This window comes from Spinacia oleracea, chromosome 5 (genome assembly GCF_020520425.1).
Source record: "Spinacia oleracea cultivar Varoflay chromosome 5, BTI_SOV_V1, whole genome shotgun sequence".
NCBI lineage: Eukaryota > Viridiplantae > Streptophyta > Magnoliopsida > Caryophyllales > Amaranthaceae > Spinacia > Spinacia oleracea.
Window position 1 is genome coordinate 94,563,550 of NC_079491.1, and position 8,693 is coordinate 94,572,242.

General features: G+C 31.5%; 1 long non-coding RNA gene across 1 annotated transcript; it reads right to left on the reverse strand.

The window, feature by feature from the left end:
* Positions 1 to 389: 389 nt before the first annotated feature.
* On the reverse strand, positions 390 to 6,810 carry LOC110795948 (uncharacterized). Its single transcript, XR_002535486.2, has 4 exons — positions 4,919 to 6,810; positions 4,568 to 4,823; positions 1,050 to 1,297; positions 390 to 949 (listed from the first exon to the last, which is right to left on the reverse strand). It is a non-coding gene; the product is annotated as an uncharacterized lncRNA (long non-coding RNA).
* Between the last annotated feature and the right edge of the window lie 1,883 nt (positions 6,811 to 8,693).

An 8,693-nucleotide genomic window follows, 5' to 3' on the forward strand; every position in this document is an offset into this window, starting at 1 on the left:
TAAATAATATGTATTCCTGGCTTAATGGTTGTTTCCGCATGATTTATGAATTGTCATATGTATCATAACCTAACACCTACGGCCGTCGTGGTCAAACATAATTGCACTCCCTTTATGTCACGATAACCGGGTTTTGTCAGTTTTTCTCATTGTCGTTAAAAACTGAATGGCGACTCCTATATTACTAGTCAATTGGGTGTAAACTCACAGGATATCCAATTACACTTGATTTGACAAAAAGAAACGTCACACCCACGAGGGACAAGGTCACGCATTAGCCTCGTGCTTTTTCGACCCCCTCACATAATGGACTATGTGGCAATTAATTTGGAATCCTAGCTTTATGGTTTTTTCGCATGAAATATATGTTTTATATTTGTCATAACTTAACAATAAGGTCACAAGGAAGTTCGTCCTGTAGGTAAAATTTTTCAAAACGTGGGATTAATATAAATACAATTACAATATTAAATTATACGTAATAAATAAAATGGGTAAATACCTTAGATTCGTTTGCGAATAGGGGAGGATCAACATGATCAATCTGATCAATATCAGCCGGCTTATCAGTACTAACTAGCTGATCAATAACATCGACTGACTGGCAACTACTAAGGTTATTTAGGGTGCATATCCACCTCAACATCAGTAGGAACTTTTACACCGCAAGATTTGAGTATGTCAATGGCAACAACTCTCATTTCAGCTCTTGTTTGGTCCCTTATTTGTTATGTGACAAGACGAGCAAATGTTTCCACTTGCGCATATGTAAATACTCCTTCATTTTAAAACTTCTCTTCTTCCTTTTAAAAATTTAAGTAATAGTTGCTCTCCCTCCAACTCCCCTAACATGGCCACCATGCTCTGCATTCCCAAGCGCTTCAATCAAGATGTCATGGCTTCTAACAGATTTAAACTCGCCTGACTTTTCTTTTTCTACCAGTTGATACTATTTCAAAGTAAGAAAATCAAATGATTAATAATGCATAATTAAATCCTTATTGAAAAAATACATTATATTTATTTATTAAACAAAATGAGATACTTACTATCAAATCTACTATCGCTTGAGTCTTTTGTTTGTGATCCTACCCGTCTTGTCTTTTCTTCCCTCGATCCAGCTCTCATGACGAGGTCTCGGAGTCAATATGGGTTTCTCAGATGATGAACCTGACAAAAGGGGTTGTTTAATCTACTCTTTGATGTATTGATTTTCTCTTGTTGCATATCCACCACTACCCAAATGATGGGGGTGCTCGTTTCTAGCTTGGTTATCTCTCTTTCTTGCACTTATAGCCTGTAATAGAATATGGACAAAAAGACGCATGGCTTACACGATACACAAAAGTAATCAATATAAAATTCAAAAACATGCAGGCAACAGTAGAAAATTTTCTGCAGTTTGTTGGTCTACTGCAGTTTTTGTTTTGGCGTGTTGGGTTATAGTGCTTCTATTATAGATCTGTAGTTGTGTTTCAATTTGTTGTTCTTGGGTTGTATGGGTGGTGTTGGTTGCTGAAGTTTGTTGTAACTTTTCTTCAGGACTAGACCTGGTTATTGGACAGGGTAGTCCAATGGATATAGGGTTAGGGTCAAGTTAATAGGGCTTTTATTGGGCAGGGCTCTTATTGGACATGGTCTTTATTGGACAGGGTCATTATAGGGTCAAACTTATACTACAATTATTTTGAAAATTAAAATAGTAATGATACAAAAAATTACGTGTATAGCTTCGTATTTACTTGTACTTGCACATGGCTCTTTTGTTTTTCATTTTTCATTGCTCGTTTATTGACCCGCCCACTAATGACCCGCAATTGACCCGCGACCCGCTTTTGACCCGCCCACTATCGACCCGCTAAAAATGACCCTTTCAATACCCGACCCTCTTTTGACCCGCACCGACCCTGACCCGCCCCGCCCCGCCCGATAACCAGGTCTATTCAGGACCAGTGTTGACCTCTAATGCTATAAAGTTTCTTGCCGTTTCAGCAAGCTTGATGTTATTTTTTCAAGGTAATTCTGCAGGCTGGTCAGTGAAGCGGGCAAGGGAAGTGTTACAGTTCCGGTGCTGCAGTGCTTTAAGGTGTCAATTCTGGTCATAGTTGACCAGCGTTGACTTTGTAGTTCTTAGGTTTTCTTTTCTTAGTTGAGCCTGTTTTCGCTCGGCTTTTGTTTTGTTTGTAGGAGTCTAGTTTTTTATTTTGTTTTGTTATGTAGGAGTCTAGTTCATCCTCGACAGGTCTCTTTAGGATTTCAGAACAGGAGAGCTCAAAGCAAGTATAGACATAGTGTGATTACAACATCTTGAAAGCTCACTATGACAGCCTTGCCTCTATGGCACTATTTTCTGATATGTCAAACCTGTTGAACTCTAATTGCAAAGGTGCAAGTCCCATCACAATTGGTTTAAAAGAAAGACCCAAGGACAACACATGTGACTTAGCCTAAGCTCACCAAAGAAGCTCATAGCTCAGCTAGAAAATTACACTCAGAATGAGATTTTATGCAAGGATAATTTTGAAGAGTTTAAGAGTTCTGAGCAAGAAACAGACAACCAAGAGAACTTCAACATGATAGATCGAATCAGCAGATGGCTCATTCGCATCATCTAGAAACTACAGCAGTCTAGAACCAACATATCTTATGGAACACGATTGTATCCCAATGGGGAGAGGGGGAGAATACAGAAGCAACGAGTCAATATTTAATAGTGACGCAAGAAAAAACCAATGTAATGCCCGTCAGAAACCAGAGGGACAGGGCAACCAAAAGTCATGTGTCAATTTTACAAATGCAGGAAGATCTGGTGATTAATCAGCGAAGAACAATTAAAAATACCAGAGCTAGCTACAACATGCAACTTGCAACTAGGTATACATCATATTAGGTTAGGACCCCTATGTGCAGGTTGAGCTATATACACAAAAAGAATTTGTAAATTCTGTAGTAAATTGCAATAGTACGTGATGACAAAGCATATATTTGGAGCTTTGATAATGCTGAAGGTGAAAACATATATACACTGTTACTTTTTTGTTTCGGTAAACAATTGAATGTTAAACATGATTTCGTGATAGCCAAATATTGAGAAAATTGTTCCTATTTTGATTATACTTAGTTTGTTCAAAAATAAGAAGGCCTGATTTTTATGTCCATTTTACCACAACACCTTTCTAATTATCTTCAAGTAAAGTGAGATCTAGACTTCTAGGTTTTCAGATGCATGTTTATAAATTTTCCCCATTCTACAAAACAGACCTTTGCCTAAGACAAAGATTAAACATATGCAGTCCTTTCTAAAATAAGAACATCAACCTGTATCAAAGCTGAAATAAGGCTGATATATTATTTTTTAGCATTCTCCAATATCCCTAAGAACAAGTACTAGGCTGATTCCTGACTTTATTGATAAAAAAAAATCAGAGGCAAAATTAAAAACACTACAATTCAATCATTTTTTGATGAAAAAAAACGATGAAAAAATTGAAAACTACAATTCAATCATTTTTGAATTTAATCAATTCAATCGAGGATGAAGTTTTTTATTTTTTTTGTTCTATACCAAGTACAACACTCATACGCGTTGATGTATCTGTCAACTACTCTTTAATTCAGTTGCTTAAGCTCAATTACTGGAAAATTAAACAAACAATGCAGTGCATGCACCGGAGATCAAAATATGAGTAGGGAAGCACATAGGTCCATCAGTTATATGAACCATGTGAGCCAAAGCCAACAGATAGAATTTCTATGGAAATTCAAGACGAATGATTGCGATTTTGAACACCCTTACACTATTCTATGGCAATGCAAGACGACTGATTGTGCTTGCAGTTTTGAACCCCCAAGGTCAACTTTTAAGAATTTAGAATCTCCTGGTTAATGTTGCCCCTTAAATTAATTCAAAATCAGTGTTATCTAAGTAATCGTTAATTCATTATATCTAAAGGACAATTAAGAACTGTCAACCACGAGATCGAAGTAAATAATCATCAACAAACCTATATTCTTTGTAAACAACCGCTAGCAATCATCAACAACCCTATTGTGCCATTGATTACTGTAATTCTTTTATTTTTTATTTTTTATTTTTTATTTTTTATTTTTTATTTTTTCCTGAACTATTGTAAAGATTTCTAATACCTTATATCACATTACTTATAATATTCATTTACCTACATTAATGATTGCTCTATTTTTAAAAGTTTGTACTGCCTGACTGTTATCTGCTGCTGTCTAACTGCAGTCTTCAGTCCATAAGTTGTTGTTTGCTCTATTTTTATAACAGGAGCTAACTTGACATTGCAGATTCTGCAGGGCAGATGCAGGACAGATGCAAATGAAATGAGCTATGGTACGTTATGCCAGGAGCTAACTTCTGAAAAGGCAACGATGTAGTCTAAAGGTGGACAGATGCAAATGAAATGCAGCACCGTCATATCAGAGCTAAGCATTTCAATCCTAATGACTCATTCAATGCTTTCCACAAATCAAATCAAGGATTTTCATTTTGTCATATCAAACAAAGTAAAGTGCATCTCACAAATATAAAACTAAAAGTCACCTTAAATTCATCACTTTCACGTTGTCTTTTAAACTCTTTCCAATCATCCTCGTCAATGCCCACATACAGATCCCATGGTGGGTCATCCACTACATTTTTTTTTTCTTTTTTTTGACAACGGGTCCTCCACTGCATCTTTCTCTTTCTCTTCACTGGTGAAGTATTCTCGTGTCAATCTTGTTTTGAATTCTTTCCACCTTTTGTTGCAATCCTTAAGTACTGCTTCTTTCTTATCATCATCACACATGAACATTTTCTGTTTGTTTTGACTGATTTGTTAAGGAATTTATTTTAACAATTTTTTTTTTGCATTTGTTAGAATTAATTTACATCTAAATTTAAATTATTTACCTTAACAGCAGTCCACAATATTTCCTTAGTATCTTCTGCAACTTGACTCCAATCTGCAATGGTGATCTTTACCTTAGCAAGTGCCATATACCCTGTGTGTATCTATTCTTAAACTCTCCGATCGCACAATTATGCTCATTCCATGTAGAGGAAATAGTCCATCATCTTTTACAATGATGTACTTGGCTGTTGAAGGCCCTCTAGTGGTCTTTGACTTGACTTTTTTGGATTTTCATTGTTAGCAGGAGAGCGATTGTCATTTTCAGAAGCCCTACCAACAAACCTGACCATTATAGTGATTGTTAGAAAAGAAATATTAGCACATAGATATCATTAGTATCTTTCACAAGAACGAGGTCACAAAATTTAGATCCTTAACCAAAAATTTATTAAGTTCCTTATTTGAGCAGATTTGGTAGGGGATTTGATAGGTTGCAATGAAGAAAATGATGAATGACAAGGCTCTTGTTGGTAACCTTGCTGCCTGTGAGACAATGGGATCTGCTACTTCTATCTACAGTGATAAAACAGGAACACTTACAACTAATCATAAGACTGTTGTCAAAGCTCACATTTGTGGGAAAACTTTGGAAGCTAGCAACTTTAAGGAGTTTCACACTTCATCTGAAATTCCTAGTGGAGGTCTGAGGGCACACTGTAAGGGTGCTTCTGAGATTATTTTGGCTGCGTGTGACAAGGTTGTTGACTCAGATGGTGTTATTATCTCCTTGATAAATCAGCAGTTCAACATTTAAATGCAACAATTGAAGAATTTGCTAATGATGAAGAAAGTTTCTCTACTGATAGTTCTATTCCTGAAAAAGGATACATGCATTGCTATAGTAGGCATCAAAGATTCAGTATGTTCTGGTGTCAAGGAATCTGTTGCAATCTGCAGGTCAGCTGGTATTACTGTCTGTATGGTAAATACTGCGAAGGCAATTGCTAGAGAATGTGGGATTCTCACTGATGACGTAAATACAATTCAGTAGTTAATAGATATAGAAATCTAAGAGATGGTCGGGTTAAAGGTCTGCTTGATTTGCATGAGGTCATATGACATCCAGACACTTTAAATTAGATCTCATATGAATAGAAGTCCCTAGGAGCAGCTATGTAATATGAACAGGTTTTCTTATGCAGTTTAGGTTCTCGCAAACATCTCCATAGACACAACAGAACACACAACTGCACCAGAACATCAACAGAAACAACACTGCATCCTTACAACCTATCAATCCCCTACGAAACAATAAACCAGGAAATTTCTGGTAACTCAGAGCAGGGATTAAAATGGTAAAAACAGGCTGTTTCACATATTCAGATATGTATAAAATAACATTCAAAGTTAAAACAGAAATTTAAAACAAAGCTTCAATATTCAATCACACCAAGCAAACAAATATTAGCTGGTAACTGATAAGTATCGCAAAACCAACTAGCATAGAACAGAAAAATAAGCAACTACTTAATATAAAAAAATCGGCACCAAAATAACCAAACCAAAATTACAGCAGCCTTAGCCTTATCTGCCCCTTCACTGACTTTCAGTTTTTTCAGTTATTTGTAGTCGAATCTGGGACAACCCATACACCTTCATTGTGATCACCTCGCAAATGATGATCTATTGAATCGTCTACTTGCACGGGTGTGTTTTGAAATATAGAAAAAACAGGGATTTCATCAACTTGGTCATACTCATCTTCATTTGGTACAAGATCAGCAACTGCAACACCGTGCTTTTTTCCTTGAATAACTACTGACTTTGAAGTGTCAGCCGGATCTATCATATAAAATACTTGCTTTGCTTGAGAGGCCATGATGAATGGCTCATCACGATGACCCGGTTTATTGAAATTCACGACCGTGTATCCCATGTCATCTATGTTCACACCTTTTCCAGGGCCGGTCCTGACCTTTTAGAGACTCGGGGCGAACCTTAAGTAAAGGGGCCCTTTATATATACAGTTCTTTAGTTATTACGGAGTAGTTAACATTTTTTATTATTAATTATTATTTATTATTCATTATTTATTATTCATTATTCATTATTCATTATTCATTATTTTTTATTTTTTATTTTTTATTTTTTATTTTTTATTTATAATTTTTTTTTATTTATAATTTATAATTTTTTATTTATAATTTTTTATTTTTGATTTTTGATTTTTGATTTTTGATTTTTTATTTTTGATTTTTGATTTTTGATTTTTGATTTTTGATTTTTGATTTTTGATTTTATATTTTATATTTTATATTTTATATTTTATATTTTATATTTTATATTTTATATTTTATATTTTATATTTTATATTTTATATTTTATATTTTATATTTTATATTTTATATTTTATATTTTATATTTTATATTTATTATTTATTATTTTATATTTTATATTTATTATTTTTTATTTATTATTTATTATTGATTATTTATTATTTATTATTTATTATTTATTATTTATTATTTTTTATTTATTATTTATTATTTATTATTTATTATTTTTTATTTATTATTTATTATTTAGTATTATTATTTATTATTATTATTATTTATTATTTATTATTTATTATTTATTATTTATTATTTATTATTTATTATTTATTATTTATTATTTATTATTTATTATTTATTATTTATTATTTATTATTTATTATTTATTATTTATTATTTATTATTTATTATTTATTATTTATTATTTATTATTTATTATTTATTATTTATTATTTATTATTTATTATTTATTATTATTATTTATTATTTATTATTTATTATTTATTATTTATTATTTATTATTTATTATTTATTATTTATTATTTATTATTTATTATTTATTATTATTATTATTTATTATTTATTATTTATTATTTATTATTTATTATTTATTATTTATTATTTATTATTTATTATTTATTATTTATTATTTATTATTTATTATTTATTATTATTATTTATTATTTATTATTTATTATTTATTATTTATTATTTATTATTTATTATTTATTATTTATTATTTATTATTTATTATTTATTATTTATTATTTATTATTTATTATTTATTATTTATTATTTATTATTTACTCCCTCCATTCCTTTATGTTGTTCTCATAAGGAATGTTGGGGGTTTTTTAAGAAAACTGAATCTTTATTTGTATTGGGATATGAGTAATGATTGGGTGTAAGAATAATGATTATGTGTAAGAGATTATATATTTAAAATAAAGGAAGGAGAGAGAAAATATTAAAGAAATAAGATAAATAGGAGATATTTTATTATTAACAACAACAAAAAAACCAGTTTAATTCAAACCAAAAAAATCAAGAAAAATCAAACCAAAACATTCAACAAACAATCAATAATTCGACCAAATCAACAATCAAGATTTCGAACAAAAAAACCAAGATTAAATTTGAACAAAAAACCCAAATTAAATTCGAACAAAAAAACCAGATTTGAAATCAACAAACAAAACAAACAATCAAGAAAATTTGACATAAATAAACCCAAAATTTCGGTACAATGAACCCAGAAGTTCGACATAAATAAACCCAGATGAAAATTACACCCAAAATTCATCCCAAAATTCAACCCAGAAATTCTAGATTTATTCAACCCAAAATTAAACCCAGAAATTTGACCAAAACAACCCCAAAAATTCGAGAAAATCAACCCAAAATTTCGCCCAAATCAACCCAAAAATTCGAATTAATCAACCTAGAAATTCGACAAGCAATTCAACCAAAATTAACCCAGAAATTTGACAACAACCAGCC